The sequence below is a fragment of the Amblyomma americanum genome, chromosome 1 (assembly GCF_052857255.1).
Source record: "Amblyomma americanum isolate KBUSLIRL-KWMA chromosome 1, ASM5285725v1, whole genome shotgun sequence".
Classification (NCBI taxonomy): Eukaryota; Metazoa; Arthropoda; class Arachnida; order Ixodida; family Ixodidae; genus Amblyomma; species Amblyomma americanum.
In genome coordinates, this window is record NC_135497.1 from 119,864,711 (window position 1) to 119,881,356 (window position 16,646).

General features: G+C 49.0%; 1 protein-coding gene across 3 annotated transcripts in view; it reads right to left on the minus strand.

Annotated features, from left to right (window-relative positions):
• The window catches only part of LOC144113549 (puratrophin-1-like), a 302,508-nt gene extending 294,322 nt beyond the window's left edge, over window positions 1–8,186 (minus strand). For 2 of the 3 annotated variants that reach the window (XM_077646680.1, XM_077646681.1), the window contains exon 1: window positions 7,998–8,129. The gene's annotated coding sequence lies outside the window, so the exon portion shown is untranslated. Of the gene's footprint in view, window positions 1–7,997 lie in introns of all 3 variants that reach the window. The other variant, XM_077646684.1, reaches the window with a different exon arrangement.
• Window positions 8,187–16,646: the final 8,460 nt, after the last annotated feature.

The window sequence follows — 16,646 nt, forward strand, 5'->3', positions numbered from 1 at the left end:
CCTCACAGTTCCATTGTCGCCATTAGGCCGAGCCCGAACACTGGCCAGGTCCCCCACCACAAGCGACCCGCCGCAAGCGACACAAGAGCCCCTGCCGCTCGGTACGACACCGGCTCCGTGCTCGAGCAGGTGCGGCAGACAAGGAGCGCGCTTTGAGCGGCGGCTCCTCGGTGGCCTAGTCTCCGTATGCGACTTCCAGCGCCGGTGCCCGCCTGACTCAACATTCGACCCCGGCGCTCTTCAGTTACTCGGCAGGCAGCCGAGCACAATCAGGGTCTCCCGCGAGGTCAGATAGCAGCTTGGGTGCCGAGTATGGTTGTTAGCCCAGTTTGCAGGAGGCTGTCCATATAAACGGCGGTCGCGCTACCTCGCAGCAATACCAAATGCGCCGCCGCGACCGCCACGCGCGCTCGCGCCCTAAGAGGCTTACGCTGGCGACGCGCTCGAGATGTCGGCTTCTTTTAGGCTGCCGCCGCTGGATGCGAAACAGAGGGCGCCATTGTGGCCCGCGAAGCCGCTTTCATTTGTTATTTCTGGCCCGGAGGGGCGTCCGTGATCAAGTATCGCTCTCTATGAAAACTTCTCAGCTTGCTCTGGACGCCTCGCGAAAGATACATGCTCGACTTTCCTGAGAGACACACGTCGTCAAAAGAGGGGCAGGGAGGACGTCTCAGCAGCGGCGATTTTGCGCGAGTAAGTCAAGATGACGGGCAGGCGGCCGGGCCACTAGCCAAACATTTAAGAATAGATGAGTTCGCCGTAGCAAAAGGATAAGAAAATTGGCACACGAGAAGATAAAACGCTAACGCAACGTTCCTCACAACTACCGATAGTGGGAAAAGTGGCGCTGCACTTCATCCAGCATGGAGAGGCGCAGGAGTGACGGGAAGATTGGCTTCGTGTTTGGCTTGGCTATAGTTGGACAGGAAACGCGGACTCAGCTGTAAAAACGCAACCTTACTCGAGGCCAACATCAAAGAAATGCTGATAAAGTTTCTATGCCAACCTATAGAGCACCGGCGTTTCACTTGTGTTAAATTTATTGAGTGAGTGAAAAACGCACTATTAAAATAATTTCTGCGCACAGAGCAGAGCATCGCGACGCAGAACCGATTTCGAGGCAGAATCAACGTTTTCGGGCCCGGAATCAGCCAAGAAAATTAGGAAACCACATTTTCCCAGCATTCCCGCGGCGGCTGGAGCGCTCTTTAAGGAAACGTACACTGACAGTGGCGCGTTTTTTCCTGCTCGTAATCTCGTCCGTTTCGTCACTGCGGTACAGCATGGGACGCTGAACGACCATCTGGTCGAATCACCCCTGATATTACTAAAAAAAACTGGGGCGCTCAAAATGTCCTGGAAGCTCACGTAGGCGTTCTGCTGAGTACGATGGCGCACGTTTGATACCTTGGCGCGACACCCGCAGGTTCCGATGGGGGGGACCACGTGCTGAGACTTCGGTGGAGGCTAAATAGTTGCATAGCTGCCTAGAACTATTCCAAGACCACCGCAGAAACCGGCCAGCGCCTGCCGTAAAGGATTGATCGCCGCGCGGTTCACTTCTGCAGAATTCCTTTCGCACTGCCGCTAGTGCTCCACCGCTAAAATAGCTGAAACAAAGTAAGCCAGAAGAGAACAGGCACCAACGGATCAGGAACGTCTCGGTTGTATAGCTGTGCAGCCAGAAGCCACATCCACTGGCGTCTGCGTTACGCACAGGTCACTGCTAAGCACACGCACTGGAATAAGTCGCAGCATTCCACCGACAACGGCGCCATCGACATAACACAGGCGTCGGCACGCTTAGCAGCATCCACAGTAGAGATCTGATCCGATAAACGGATACCAGTCGGCGCCGCTTTAGGATGCCAGCAATATGATAAGCCTATGCAACATTTGTCACTGACAAGCCTGTTTTATCTGAACGAGATTTCCTTAATGATTTCCTTGCTGGTAGCTGGCTTCTAAAGGGTCTCTCGCTTGGAATACCCAATATATATATATATATATATATATATATATATATATATATATATATATATATATATATATATATATATATATATATATATATATATATATATATATATATATATATATATATATATAAAATTTAAAGTTTAAAACGCTCCATAGATTTATTTTGAGTCGACGTTTCGGACAGAGCCTGTCCTTTCTCAAGACTTCTTTCTCAAGACTTCTTTCTCAAGAAGTCTTGAGAAAGGACAGGCTCTGTCCGAAACGTCGACTCAAAATAAATCTATGGCTAAATGAAGCGTTTTCAACTTTGAATTTTTGCCTCTAGCAACCAAATACGTTTATCTTTATATATATATATATATATATATATATATATATATATATATATATATATATATATATATATATATATATATATATATATATATATATATATATATATATATATATATATATATATATATATATATATATATATATATATATATATATATATATATATATATATATATATACTTATGAAGGGAGCCAACAGTCACCGAAACCAAGGTGCATAGGGGAACGTTATTTTTTTTAATGTGTTGTGCTTATCAGTGGGATAATATTACTTAGATTAATAAATCGCTTAAAGAAAATTACTTATAAAGCAGCAGAATTCGGACGATATTCGGAGGACGTGGGTTCGGATCCCACCGGCGGCATGGTTGTTTTTTCTGCTGCTTTATAAGTAATTTTCTTTAAGCGATTTATTAATCTTAGTATTATCCCACTGATATGCACAACACATTAGAAAAAAATAACGTTCCCCTATGCACCTTGGTTTCGGTGACTGTTGGCTCCCTTCATAAGTTTGTCTAACGGGCCCCTCATTTACTTTACCTTGTCTGCTAATGTATATATATATATATATATATATATATATATATATATATATATATATATATATATATATATATATATATATATATATATATATATATATATATATATAATCGCACATAGCTTGCAAACTCTTCAGCCTCATGGTAAAAACCTTAGTGAGCGTACCAGCCCCACACTCCGCGAGAAACCGCGATGGAGACTAACTCCATGTAGTGGAATCGCAGGAAGCGTCTGTGTTTTCAGTGCCCCGCCAGCGAAGCACCGATGGCTTCGCGTTTATTCATCCCGAGCGTCTGCTCGAGCGCGGGAAAGCCCTGGCCGTGGGCGTGAAGAGCGGACATGAGGAGCACAAAGCTCGGCGCAGGCGTGGGGGAGGGGTTAAGGCCAAAGCAACGGGCAGGGGCGGAAGGAGCAGGAAGACAGAAAAGGGGGAGCTGACGAGGCTGGGAAGAGTGGGCACATGAGAAAATGAAAAACCTTTTGCGATGCAGACAAGCACCGCGCTCCCTGGCACCTTACGGCGAGGCCTGTATCAACAAACACGGGGACCGCAGAGCCCATTTTATTCGGGCTGGCAAGATTCAGCTGGCTTCCTTGGCTTGCGTTGCGGATAAATATTGGAGCGAGGAGAGAGGGAGAGAAAAAAAGAAAGAGCATGAGAATGCACGACGTCTTGCAAGTAGCCGAAGCCAGAGAAGGAGCCATTCAAAAGAAGAAGAAGCGCGAACCGTGAATCGACAGTTTTTATAAGCGAGCGCCTCAAAAGTGGATCGAAGCAGCTTACTTTTCCTCTTAAGTGAGGCCAGCCCGAAGCGTAAGCGCGCTTATATAACTCGCTTCGGGCAGCGGAAATCTACGGACGCATGCATGGCCGCCAGGCTTGGTCTTCATTACGCGAAGAAACGCGCAGGGCGCGAGGCCTGGGGAAACGTGCATAGGCGCCAGGAAAGGAGGCTGCGTAGGCGTGCAGCCGCGCCGTATGAATAAAGGGGAATGAGGCGGGGTTACGGCCGGAGGGCTTGGCATGGGGAACAGCTCGAGCGGAGAGGGGGACCAAGGTTTTCATATATTTGTACGTTGGCGCAATGCACGGTCGAAATTCCGCCGTAGCTACAAGGTGGAGATACGCGTATGCGCCTGTTTTGGCGACAAAAGCGCTAAGAAAAACGGGCAGATTACAACTTCATCACTTATGCATGCACAATGCAATACACAGTGATTTTACTACATTCGTGTTCTGATGGCAGCGCGGCAAAATTATTCTTTCGAACAGCACTTCGCCTTTCCATTTCTTGTGACCTGCAAAGCTTCTGCGTTCCCATTTGATTACGCAAGGGCTAGCGCTCACAGAACCGACGGTTCACACGCCTCCACCTGCTCAGGACTTTGTGCACAATCAAGCAATCTTATAGACTGCTTTCTCGTAACATGCATCGCGGACGGAAATCGCTGCTTTATTCTGCGTTCGACCAGGTGGTCGAAATTATTCCGGAGCCCTCCACTACGGCACCTCTCTCTTCCTTTCTTCTTTCACTCCCTCCTTTATCCCTTCCTTTACGGCGCGGTTCAGGTGTCCAACGATATATGAGACAGATACTGAGCAATTTCCTTCCCCCAAAACCAATGATTATTATTATTATTCTGCGCTGTTATAGTCTGTGGGTGGTATACCTTCGCCGAACTTGCTCCACATGCTTCTCGAGCTGTCATTTGCGTAGCCCAAGGTGCAACTTGGGCGTCGTGTCTGCCTTCTTGCTTTATTTAGGCTTTCAGATGCAAATCGCTGTAAGACACTTCGAAAGACCCCTACCACAAATGCTATTGCAAGAACGCACCTGGAAGGGACGAGTACCTAAGAGGGCTCTATACTACCGACAGGCACAACAGAGAAATAGTGGAAGGGAAAACCCAAGCAGTGCAAGTTTTGACGCACTGCTTGTGGTTTGTTTGTTTTTCGATCTGGTATACAGGCAATGCCCGCGAGAAGATTTTACTGAAAAAGAAAGAAATATAGTAAGCAATAAAAAAAATTGACCGGATGTGTATGGTGATTAACCAATAGTAAATGTCTGGATCGTGCCGCCACGAGCGACGTCACTGGCATTCTGGCTAATACCCATCGCGTGCTGCCATGACTCCATGCGTGACGTCACTAAATTGTGACCAATCAGCGAGGTGCGTTTTATGAAGTCTTGCGTGACGTCACTCCATTTGACCAACCAGCATGACACGTTTCGCCTGGCGCGCTACGCCAACTACATCCGACGCCGCATAAATGGGAAGCGTGGCCTTCACATCAGTCGGTGTAAAAGCGATGGGAAGCACGTACACGAAGGATCGCAATTTTCAGATTACGTGCATTATTGTGATTTAATTAAAGTGTTAGTTATGGATGTCGTTAGCGTCCACGGCACAGGTAAGTTGCCGCGACGCCAGGGCAGCGTCGACATCGAGACACCTTAATGCCAGGCGATTTACACTGCCTCCTGGGTCACTAACGGAAACATTTTGCAGCTTTTTCTTGCTCGCACCTTATGCCTTGCTTTCCGAGTTTAGTCAGTTTTGTGCAACGAAGCAGCCCAAAAGTTTTCACCGCCTCAACTATGACTTCGCAAGAAATACTGGTCCTCATAATGCAAAAAAAAAAACAAAAAAAAAACCTGAAACAGAACTCGCTACTTTCTCTCCGAGAGAAAGAAAAATAATAGAAAACTCGGCCACGCCACGCCACCCACTTGAGCAGCATAAGAATAAAATTGCCGCCGCGTCCGATTCGAGGACGTAACTGCGTATCGATTTCAATTAGGCCACGCGCTGGTCGCCATTCGGCAGAAAACAACGACACGCGCGGGGCCAATGCAATTTATATTTAGCGTTATTCCATTAAGGATTTGGTAGTTCCTGCTTCGGTAATGAATAACAGGGCAATCGGCCAGGAGGCTAGAAAGGACTGCAGCCGGCGATACGGCAGTGATATGACACCGTGTATATAGGAAGTGCCGAACAATGGCGCGAAGGAAGACATGCACCTAGCCTCAATCGCCATATCCGCAAGCGCGCCACTAAGCCGGCAGTAATCGAGGAAGTTGATTAGCGGCACGCGGTTGCGAGCCCGAAGACGCCTGCGTCCAGCGAGGAGTAGGATGATCAATCCTGCGAAGCGGGACACCGGTCTCCTTAGACGACACGGCGCCAGGCGTTATACGAAACGATGAGAAGGAGAGAAGCCAAAACGGGAGCAGCTTGACCGAACGTGTACCCGGGGTCTATAATTATACAAATGCACCGGTCGCTATTCCAACACGGCGGACCGGCCGTTGCCGGGGATGCAAGAAAGTGAGAAAGGTACAGCCGCTTCCTCATTGTAATCAGCGACCTTAGGCGCTGATTAGCCCAGCGTCGGCGTAAAACTAATGAGCAGAACCAGTCGAGCCTCCACTGAAGATTACGCGACGGAGCGTAACCCCTGCGCCAGCTGGGAAGACCGTTCCAGCTGGCTACGTAACCCGAACTTCTCAGGCACCTTAAATCTGTTCTCCGCATCCGTCACAGAAGCTGCCACCTCTTCAGTTTCAGTAGTGATATTTAAGTCATCGGCGATACATCACAGCTTCTTCAAACACACGACGTTAGTTGTACCTCGAAAATGCCGAGACTGGTCAGGAAAGGAAAAAAAAAATTAAGAAAAGAAGGACATCACGCCTACGCGTTGCTCTACGCCACGATCTCTCACCAAACGCTTTGTATTTTTTATCGTTGTCATTTGGACTGAAAACTAGTAAGTCACAGACGCAATAACACCGCCGTATAGTGAGCGACCAAGTTAAGGCAGCAGTTGCTTCGACGCGCGTGGTGTGTTTCCAATTTCCTGTCTGACTGCGCTTAAAATGTAATGAGATTCCTCCAGAACAAAACCGCTGGACGTCAAGAAAGGTGCGGTGCTGCGAGGTATATTCGGCCCCGGATTCGCTGGCAGCGCAAAAAAAAAATGTTTTTTTTTTCTGTTTCGTTCAACGGTGGCCGATATAATTGTTGCATAACGCCAACTCACGCTGGGAGACGCGGTAAGCAAAAAGCCGGCCACGAAATGAGTCCCGGCCCAGTTCTGCGCACAGGCCTTCCTCCAAGAAGGATCGCTGCGCGCCCGCCGCGTGCCAACCGGGCAGGGAAAACGAATAGCCGCAAACAATAACCAAGAGCAGCGCATTTCGATCTCGTCCACGAACGCCGCTGGAAAGAGTGTGCTCGTTGTGAACTATGCCAATCTGGCACGCGCAGAAATTTGTTATCTGGCCTAGTAACGGCCCGCGCGTTAGAGAAAGATCAGCGCCCTTAGCTGCTGGCTTGTCCAACAACGGTCGAATACCGAATCGAGCTCGTCTATCTCGAGGACCCCTCGGCGTCTGCGTCTTGCGATGAGTTTCGGGGGATACACACAGGGGGGACCTCGAGGATCCCTTCCCAGGGCCCGGCATTGAAAACGTTTCGGTACCTATCGATCAGACCGGTCGATATGTTTCACTGTTATTGTTAACGCGCAGATCTGTTTGGTTTTGTTCTTCGGCTCTGACCAAGGACTCGCTCACACGCAAAACGGCCTACTTTGTCATCCGAAAGGAAGGCCGCAGTTCATTTCAAGCCCTACTCCTATGCATGCGCGCGGAATGCATGGCGTTTTTAAACGCGTTCACGTGTAATGCATCGAATGCCGTTCGAGCACCTTAAGTTCAAACGCACGGGACGTAGACATGCGCCGCTTTCGCTTGCTTTCATAAAACAGCAAAAAAAGAAAGAAAAAAGGCGATGCTGAGCTTGCTCGAAAAGCCAACCCGACCTATATTGGAAAATAAAGAGCGACGTGTGCAGTATTTCACACCCGCAGTTTCCCGCAGGTGCAAATGAGAACACTGTCGCACAACTCTCCGCACAGGGAATCTCAGCTAGATGTCAGTGTAACTATTCCACTGCTGTAGGGGTACATACACAAAGTTTTTGGTTGCTTTTTTTTTGTCCTGAAAGAGCTCTACGGGCATAGTTATGATGAAAATGAGCTCAAAACACCAGTTAATATAATGCTAATGAATCGGTCAGTCGACTCTCGCGCGGACGCGACTTCGAGAGATATGTTCACTGACCTCGGTTTTCACGAGCTGCAGCAGCTGGGAGACAGGCTCCAAGAAGTGGCTCCTGAACCGGTGCACGTCGCCGAAATACTTGCACGAGCAGACTTCGGCCGCTTGCCGAAGCAGGACAGGCCGGACGGAAGCGAACGGCTCGTACAGCGAGGACAGCACTTCTGTGGTCACGCGACCGACGTCCTGGGCACGCTGCGAGGGCAGACGGAAACGGTTAAGTCGCCTGCTATATCCCACTGGACGCTAGAACAGCAACGCTCTCCGTTAAAAAATAGACAAGGCCGCAACAACCCAAAGTTTTTGCGCATATTAAGTGGTCCTTCAGCAACCTACGCGCAACTGTCGACACCATGTGCATGAGACACTTTAGATCGACCATTGAACATGCCCCCCACATCTTTTTTTCTTTTACGCCTCAGTATAAGGTTTTGGGAGCTCCGAGTTCCAACTTAAAAACGGCATTTCAAGAGAAGAGTTTACAGAAAACCTGATCAGTGCACGCAAAGGCAGCGCGAAACATTCACAACGCGTTTATACGCAAGTTCAGTTCGGGACAGACGGGGCCCCAGCATCGGCCGGCCTCTTTCAGTCACGGCGTACACAAAAGTTTACGCAGCTTGTTTTTCTGTCCGCCTCTGTTATTGCTGGGATACAATGTGCTGCGAATGACTGGCACTTATGTTTTGAACCCTTTACAACAAACCACGTGCAACTGTTTTAAGCCAGGCATACAGAAAATATGAACGCAAAAAACTGCTTTTAAGAATTGCGCCTCATCGTTTCACGCGACCGCCGGTGTATACCTCTGGAAAGCATGCGTTTCCGTTCACGTATTTTGCGCGCATCAGCGCTATCAAAAGCCGTAAAATAAGCTGAATTGTTTACATAATGACCTCTTCATAAAGTAATGAGTCAAAAAGGAGAACAACTGACATTTTGGAAACGCTGTAGACTCATGACGTAGAGACAGGTATCAGGACTCAACAGAAATTCCATAATTATTCATCAGAGACGGTTTAATTTCTTTACGTGCTATCTACGCATGCCTACGAAAATCTGAAATTAAGATGGTTTTCCTCGGACAGGATCATAATTCCTGACAGAAGGAGATATGCACTATAGCCAACGAGGTGGGCCGCCAAGACACTGGCAAGTCCTGAACTGATCTCAAGCGATAAAATCTTTACGGATTCGGTCCCAGTGCTTAAGAACTCCTCTCGCGGTGCACAGCGCCCATTTCTTTCACCCCCACCTCCATCATGATACCTTGCTAGAAGCGGCAGAAGCTGATTTAGGAATATGGATTGCGTCGACGCGAGTTCCCCGCTATCAGCCCCGCTATAGCACAGCTGTAGAAACTCCTATACTACAGGCGTCTTTCCCTCACGTCCACTTGCGGCTGGCTCTAATGTATGGGCTACGAGCACTTGCAATCACCGCGATCATCGAGCGGTAATGGACAGCTTAATTGCAAAGTGAACAACTTTCGGCACATACACGAGCTGATCAGGAGCACTGCACTACAGCCACCGCCCGCCCGCAGCGCTGTTTCTGTCCAGGTAGACACAGACAGATTAATCGGCTCATTGCCAACCTGAATGTCGTTAAGATTATATGAAAAAGACGCAGCGGTTCTCATGTCGTGTTTTCTGTGCCACTCTAATTTCCCTGCTCTTTCTTTTTTTTTCTTCTGTTCCGACCCCAAAATAACTAATAGAATTCCTTCGTCTATAGTGGCCTCTTCAAGCATGATTAACGAGTATAGTACTGTCTCTACCCATCAGATTCGTCAGTAAAAACAATGTTCTCAAAGCAACTCCTGCGAACACACGCCTGTAACTGTACACAGCATGCCTCATGTACATGCGAACATTATGTAACGCAAATACACTAGCAGAGAACTGCACTGTATTTACTCGGTCCGCGGTGGCGGCTCCAAAGTTATCGATACTCACATGATTGAAAACACTGCATAGAGGACCTTAAACTCTCTGCAAGTCCTCCCGTGAGTCTTGTGTCTTAGTGTGCTCTTCTGTGTACAGGTGTGAACGGTGAAAACATGCTGCTGGTCTTGCTCGTTATGCGTGCGTTCTTCTACTATAGGTCTTCAAATCCGGAACCAACATGGTGGTACAGACAGAGACACAAGGCACCCGCAATCTACCCAGTCTGGTTTCGGCGCTCGTATGTGAAGAAGTGCAGGTGAGCGGCTTTGTATACACTCGAACGTATGTCGGAAATTTTTTCTTCCTTTCTCATCTTAACTTACGCAGAAAACAGCCTTCAGCTCCGCTGGCTTTTGAAGCAATCTATTCAGAATAGTTCCTCGAGTATTCAACCGTGGCAGAAGGAAACGCGGACAATACCGACCCGAACATAGTTCACCCGCGCAAGGCTACGGCACCTGTAGCACTTTCGTGCGCATAAAAAACGGCTTTATCTTGTAATGCGTAATTCATGTTTGCATGAATGGCACAATACGTGATGAAGCCGTACTTTGAAAATATGCAGTCGACAGTGGCCAATTGAAACAGATCAACACTAATTGAATTAATCAAGATGGCCTGCACAGGAAGCAAGCTACTCGAACGCTGTGGATGCGGCAGGAATTATTTATAGCTACGACTAAGATATATAACTCGACATAGTGTTGGCTCATGTAGTACGTACTACAGCACTTGTGAGGTCTATAATCCTGGCTTTTTTTTTTCACTCATTAATGGTCTTTTCTTCCTTCTATCACAAGGAGTGGCTGCTGAAATCAAGAAATCTCATGGACGTAGAATGTCGTCGTTTACTCATGCAACATAGCGACTGGGTGCAATTGTGCCAAACTAAAACATTTGTCTCCACAGTGCTCGAATACGATGGTTTAATTTATGGGGTTCCACGTCCCAAAGCGTCTCAGGCTATGAGGGACGCCGTAGTGGAGGGCCCCGGAAAATTTCTACCACCTGGGGTTCTTTAACGGGCACTGATACCGCACAGTACACGGGCCTCCAGCATTTCTCTTCCATCGAAATGCGATCGCTGCGCCCGTGATCGAACCCGCGTCTTTCGGGCCAGCAGCCGAGCGCCATAACCACTCAGCCACCGCGGCGGCTCTGCTCGTATACAAGCGAGAACGGCTCGAACGAATACAGTCACAATTAAATTATGCTTGCGAAGATCGTGTCAGTAATAATTGTATTTTTCGTAACGAGCAGTGTAAAATTCTGCAACGAGAACTTGAGCCATTTGTTACGTGATTTGTGACTGCTTAATGTGCATTGAAATATCAACAATAGCCTGCTCTTGCTTTTCAGACTGTTCTATATGCAGCCATCACCGATGGCAAATAAACCGCAGCCGACCTTTAGCCTTTATCAGTAATCTGAAAGCGCAAGTAGCGAGAAAATAAAAATTTTGCGAGTGAAGAAAAAAAACTAACTAATAATTTTATTGCAATCATTATGCCAAGAAAGTAAGCAAATAGAAAGTTGCCAGCTGCGAATAGCTCGCAAGAAAAATTCCCAATATGGTTCAAACCACACAGGTAACCAAACAAAGCAGGCACCAAGTCTCACGTTCGTCCACGCATTTGCTACCTCCATTCACTCCCATTTTAATCATCAGTGCCACCACCTGAGCGTTCCGCAAACTGGACAACAGGCAGAAACGGTTGGCAATGATTTGTATTCTTCTTCCCGCTTACGAGACTGGAGATGCCAAAAAAAACGGCTTTAAATATAAGTCATATCACTCAGGCAGAGCCTCCAACAAAATGAAACAGGGTCGCCGAAAGCGATGCGCTATAGTGCAACTGCGTTGTACACGCTTCGACGATTTGATTGAATGACAACACTTTCTCTTCCCCTCTCCTGGCGCGAGGAAAGCGAACGCGGAGGGCGAACGCCAAACAGTGCGCACGTCCATCGGAACCTCACGCACGCGGAGGCAAGCCGTGGGATCGGGGAATTGACGCGATCTCTCGAAAGCCCGCACCTGCAGCGCCCTGGTGCTTCCTTACCTCTTTCCAGAGGGACTAACTGGGTCGATGATATCGAAAAGGAAAGGACCCGGCTTATTTTCGGGCAGACCGGAGCTCCGCTCGGCACCATGGCAGAAAACACGCACGACTCTTATCACGTCGTCACAGGCCAGCGCAGACAGTTCGTGATCGATGCCCAATTTCATCGGCCCGGCCAACGTTGGGCGGCTTCCACGGTACGCGTGTTCGGCAGCAGTGACGCGGTGCTGACCGCGGCCGGCGATCAAGACAAGCTGCCCGCAGCAGTGACCCAGGGGAATGCTCTGGGTCAGTGTCTCGCATGCACGCTCAGCGGTCGGTCTCACGACTCCGCTCCCGGCAAGGAAAGTCGGCGGGGTGTGTCGGCGGGACAACCCCCCCCCCCCCCCCCCCCCCTTTGTTTCTCCCCAATTCACCTTCGACGCTCGCCGCGCGCGCGCAGTCGTCAGCGGCATGCGGGAATGCCGAGCCAGCGCAGAACGCGGCCCGCTCCTATAAAACGTCCTGCGAACCTCAAGGATGTACTTCGCAGGCTTACGTTACGCCACCTTAGGGTACGCGACTTTACAGTTTCCACGACATTTCATACAGTGTTGAGAATGTCGCCGTAGAACGTCCGTAACGCTCTCCCTTACAACATTGGAAAAAGCACTTGAACGAAAAGAAATGCGGGTAAATGTGCAGAACTAGACCAATTATTTACGGCTGTCATAAGCCGGCCTTCACTTCTACCAGCAATTAAACAACAAGTAAGCTTCCTTCTCTCACTTGAAGGCCGCTGCGTTGATCGTAGCTTCGAAGGCCGCATTTGAATAGAATCAAGGATACATGCAAAAACGCTCCACCATCGAGATTCCTGCGCGCGTTAAAGAACACCCCCCTGTCCGAGTTGCGAACTAGCATCCAAAAGTTCATCGTCGGTCGGCTACCGAACAGGTGCAACGGACGCGTATGCGTTTCAGTTTGGCGTAGGCGTCTTTTTGTGATCTTACTGGCGGGAAGAAGTCGGCGTCCGCAATAAGGTTACATTTCCTCGAGTTTATTTACCTGTGAGTATTTAATTTTTTTTTTGTGCGTGTGTAGTGTGTTGCATAAAATAGCAGTTTTTCAAAAGCATCCGCGGTTGTCACACAGGCACCCACGTTTACGTGCACAACACCCGTGATTGTCTCGCCTCATTGATCGGCAATCAGTGAAAAATATGGTGATGATGATGATCACGAATTTTTATGGCGCCAGGGCAGCTTTGGCCAGAGAGCGCCATGACACAAGGTGCCGATTGTCGAGAAAAGGTGGGGTCGAAGACCCATTTTCCAAGCATTTCACACCACTTAAGCCGAGCACCAGACCAGGGGAAAGCTTGCACCCATTGTATCATCGGTGGGCACCCGGTAGCACTGGGAATCGAAACCCGCACCTCCCGCATGCGAGGCGGATGCTCAATGTACAAGGGCCACCGCTGCGGTCATTCAGCAAGAAATAAAGCACCAATGTCAAATGCAATGCGATCATGACCAATACCTTCGTCAGGCCCGACCAATAGTGTGGCTTTTCAGTGTTAATCTAAATGCACTTCTCAAGTTACGGCGTTCCTGCGTGCACACAAACATATGGCAGCCGTAGGTCCGACATTCCTTCCTCTACGAGTGTTCTCCATGTTCTCTGCTGCGGGCCTCTGGGCCTACGTAGACATGCAACAAAGTCTTATGAGGCATATCCAGTTAAAGACATGCACGACAGAATGCGTGTTTAAATTAGAATGACAAAAAATAAACTTGGAGGCTGTTCGGACGCTGGGAGCAACAAGGTGATTTAGACAACTCAACCAGCAACTAGCGTGTGTTCTGTCCTTATTTTCATATCCGTCTCTTTCTGCGCTATTTAATTAAGCTGTCTGAAAGCAGTAACCAACTGGCCCAATTAAGGTCTTTGCAGTTACTATTATTTGTACAATGGGCTCTGTTATACCCTCTTATATGTCGAAATCTGTCGTGTGTCCTCTCCTTTAGTGCTGAAATCAGTAACCATCTAGCCCAACTAAGGGCCTTTGCAACTTGGAAGGCTGCTCAGAGCGCCCCTACTGTTACACAGTTCTTGAAAAGTTGACTACGTGGCCGTACTGTGAGTACTCAATGGCAGCAAATAGCACTTCGACTACAGAAGTCATGAATTTTTTTTTAATTCCGTAAAACACATCGGCATTAAATGCACGCGGGGTCTAAAGAGAACATAAATAAAGTAAAAAGTCGTAATAAGCGAAGACCAGCACATATGCCTTCAAGCCCAAGGTATCCTGTGATAAGCGTTTTAATGCCAACTACGTGTTTCTTCCTACACAAGCCGCACCTCTGCGACAGATACTATGGTGGGACAAGAAAACAAATGTAAAGGCTCCTCCCATCTGTGTTACAGGGCAACTCTGGGCCAGATGAAACTGAGGGCAAATGGTGAGGAAGTGATATAATGAGATAGGGCCACAGAAGGCCCAACGCATCAAGGTATGCGTCGTATTGCGCGCAAGGTATACATACAGTGTACACTTACTGAAGGAAACCAGCAAAGGCCCACTGCCTCCACTAAGCCTTCAGGGTATGTTTTTGAGCCCCCACAGAGCAGCGACACTGATGCTACTCAAGCAATACATCCCGAGGCAAACATTGTTCACGATCGGAAGATTTGTGCAGAAGTTAACAGCGTCAAGCCTCGGATTACTAGGTGATGTTAAAACGGCAAGAAAATATTTTAGATAAGCCCGAGCTGCGCTCGTAAAATTTTACAGCCTACGCTACATGCGACGCGAGATAGTTTTTTTCCCCCTGCAGGAACAGCCCGGAGAGAAAGGTGCGGACGCCGAGAACAAGGAGCACGCGAACTAAAAGCGTCGCCCGATTTGCCCGACGCTGGTAATGTGAAAAGTGACTTGAGTAGACGTGAGCCCGGCGCCCTATATCTGGGATAGCCAGCGTCAGATCTTCCTTTCTCCTCGCACGCCGAGAAGGCGAGTCGGTGCAAAGAATGTAGAGCAACGCCTTCCAGCCGGGAGCCAACACCAGATAGCACAGCAGAAGCAGCACGCGCCGATTACACTGCATTTCGCCTATCACCGGGACTGCGCGCAGCACTGTCAGCGAGTGGAGAGACCGAGGAAGGTTCCTCTCTTTTGTTTTCTTCTCGCGATATGGGCCACCCGCGAGAACGTCAGGTTACGCTCCGGTCGCCATCCAGTCGGGCCGATCGATTAGGCGGCACCACAGCGCGATGGGACGCGCCCGACGTGCATGGCGAGGGGCGCCGCCACTGGCTATGGCCGCTGGCTCCTTCTTCGGCGATTCTGGTGGTGCACGAGATGTGGTCGCAGCCGCCGGGAAGGCGGGAGGGAGGGGCAGGGCAGGGCGAAAACGCCGCGGGAGAGACGGCAGGAGTTTTGCCCCACTGCCCAAGGGGAGCGCGGATGGCTGCCCGCGATGACCTCTCGCGCGGCCCGTTGAAGAGGAACGGCATGCCGAAGGCTGCCCGCGCTTCGGTTCTACCTAGCTCATCGTGCTCGGCGGGCAACTTCATCAGTTGGCTTCGTTTCTGTTTTTATCCGGCGGACAAAATGCGATCTGGAGCGGTCATAGGTTCAATTAGAAAGAGGAGACAAAATCTGATCATGAGCGAAGTACGAGCGCGGATCCCGAGGAGGCGGTGCCGCGGGGCCCATTTGCAGAAACCTTTCTAAAGTAGAACTAGGCTCTCTTTTTCAGTCTCCTCTGCGACACATTCAATGAGAAATGCTATGTTAATGCACTAGAAAGGGTACGGCCATCACTGAAGTTTGCACGGCAGTGGGAAGAGGCGCCGGACGTACGGACATGGCGAGTAAGCGCAAGAGCCGACCTCCCCAAGTAGTCGAATCCAGTGAACTAAAAGGTTTATGGGGGTTTACCGTCCCAAAGAGATTCATGCTATGAGGGACGCCGTAGTGGAGGGCTACGGAAATTTCGACCACCTGGGGTTCTTTAGCGTGCACTGACATCGCACAGCACACGGGCCTCTAGAATTTCGCCTCCATCGAAATTCTATACCCGCGGCCGGGATCGAACTCGCGTCTTTCGGGTCAGCAGCCAAGCGCCACAAAGGAAGTCTTGACGAACAAGAGGACCAAATTGTCACATACAAACGTACTCCTGTTTCACACAATAAATTGCGCTCTTTGAACTAAATCCCCACATTAAGGTAGTGACGCTGATTAGACCTACAATTACCGAAAAAAAGGCAAGCAACGAAGCCATCATCATCAGCCTGCAAGACAAAGGCCTCTCCGATATATCCCCAATTAGCCCGGTTCAGCCGCAGCCAACTTATCCCTACAAGCTTCCTAATCTCATCCACCCACCTAACCTTCTGTGGCCCTCTAGTACGCTTGGCTTCTCTTGAAATCCAGTCAATCATCTTTAACGACCATCGGTCATCTATCTAGCCTTTGCATTACGTGACCTTCTCATGTTCATTTCTTCTTGATTTCGACTAGGATGCCATTAACTCGCATCTGTTCCCTGATCCACTCTGCCTTCTTCCTTTCTTTTAACGCTACACCCATAATTCTACAGTGAACGCTGTTACAGCTTTGGTTAAGCAATACAGCCCTGCATTCTGCC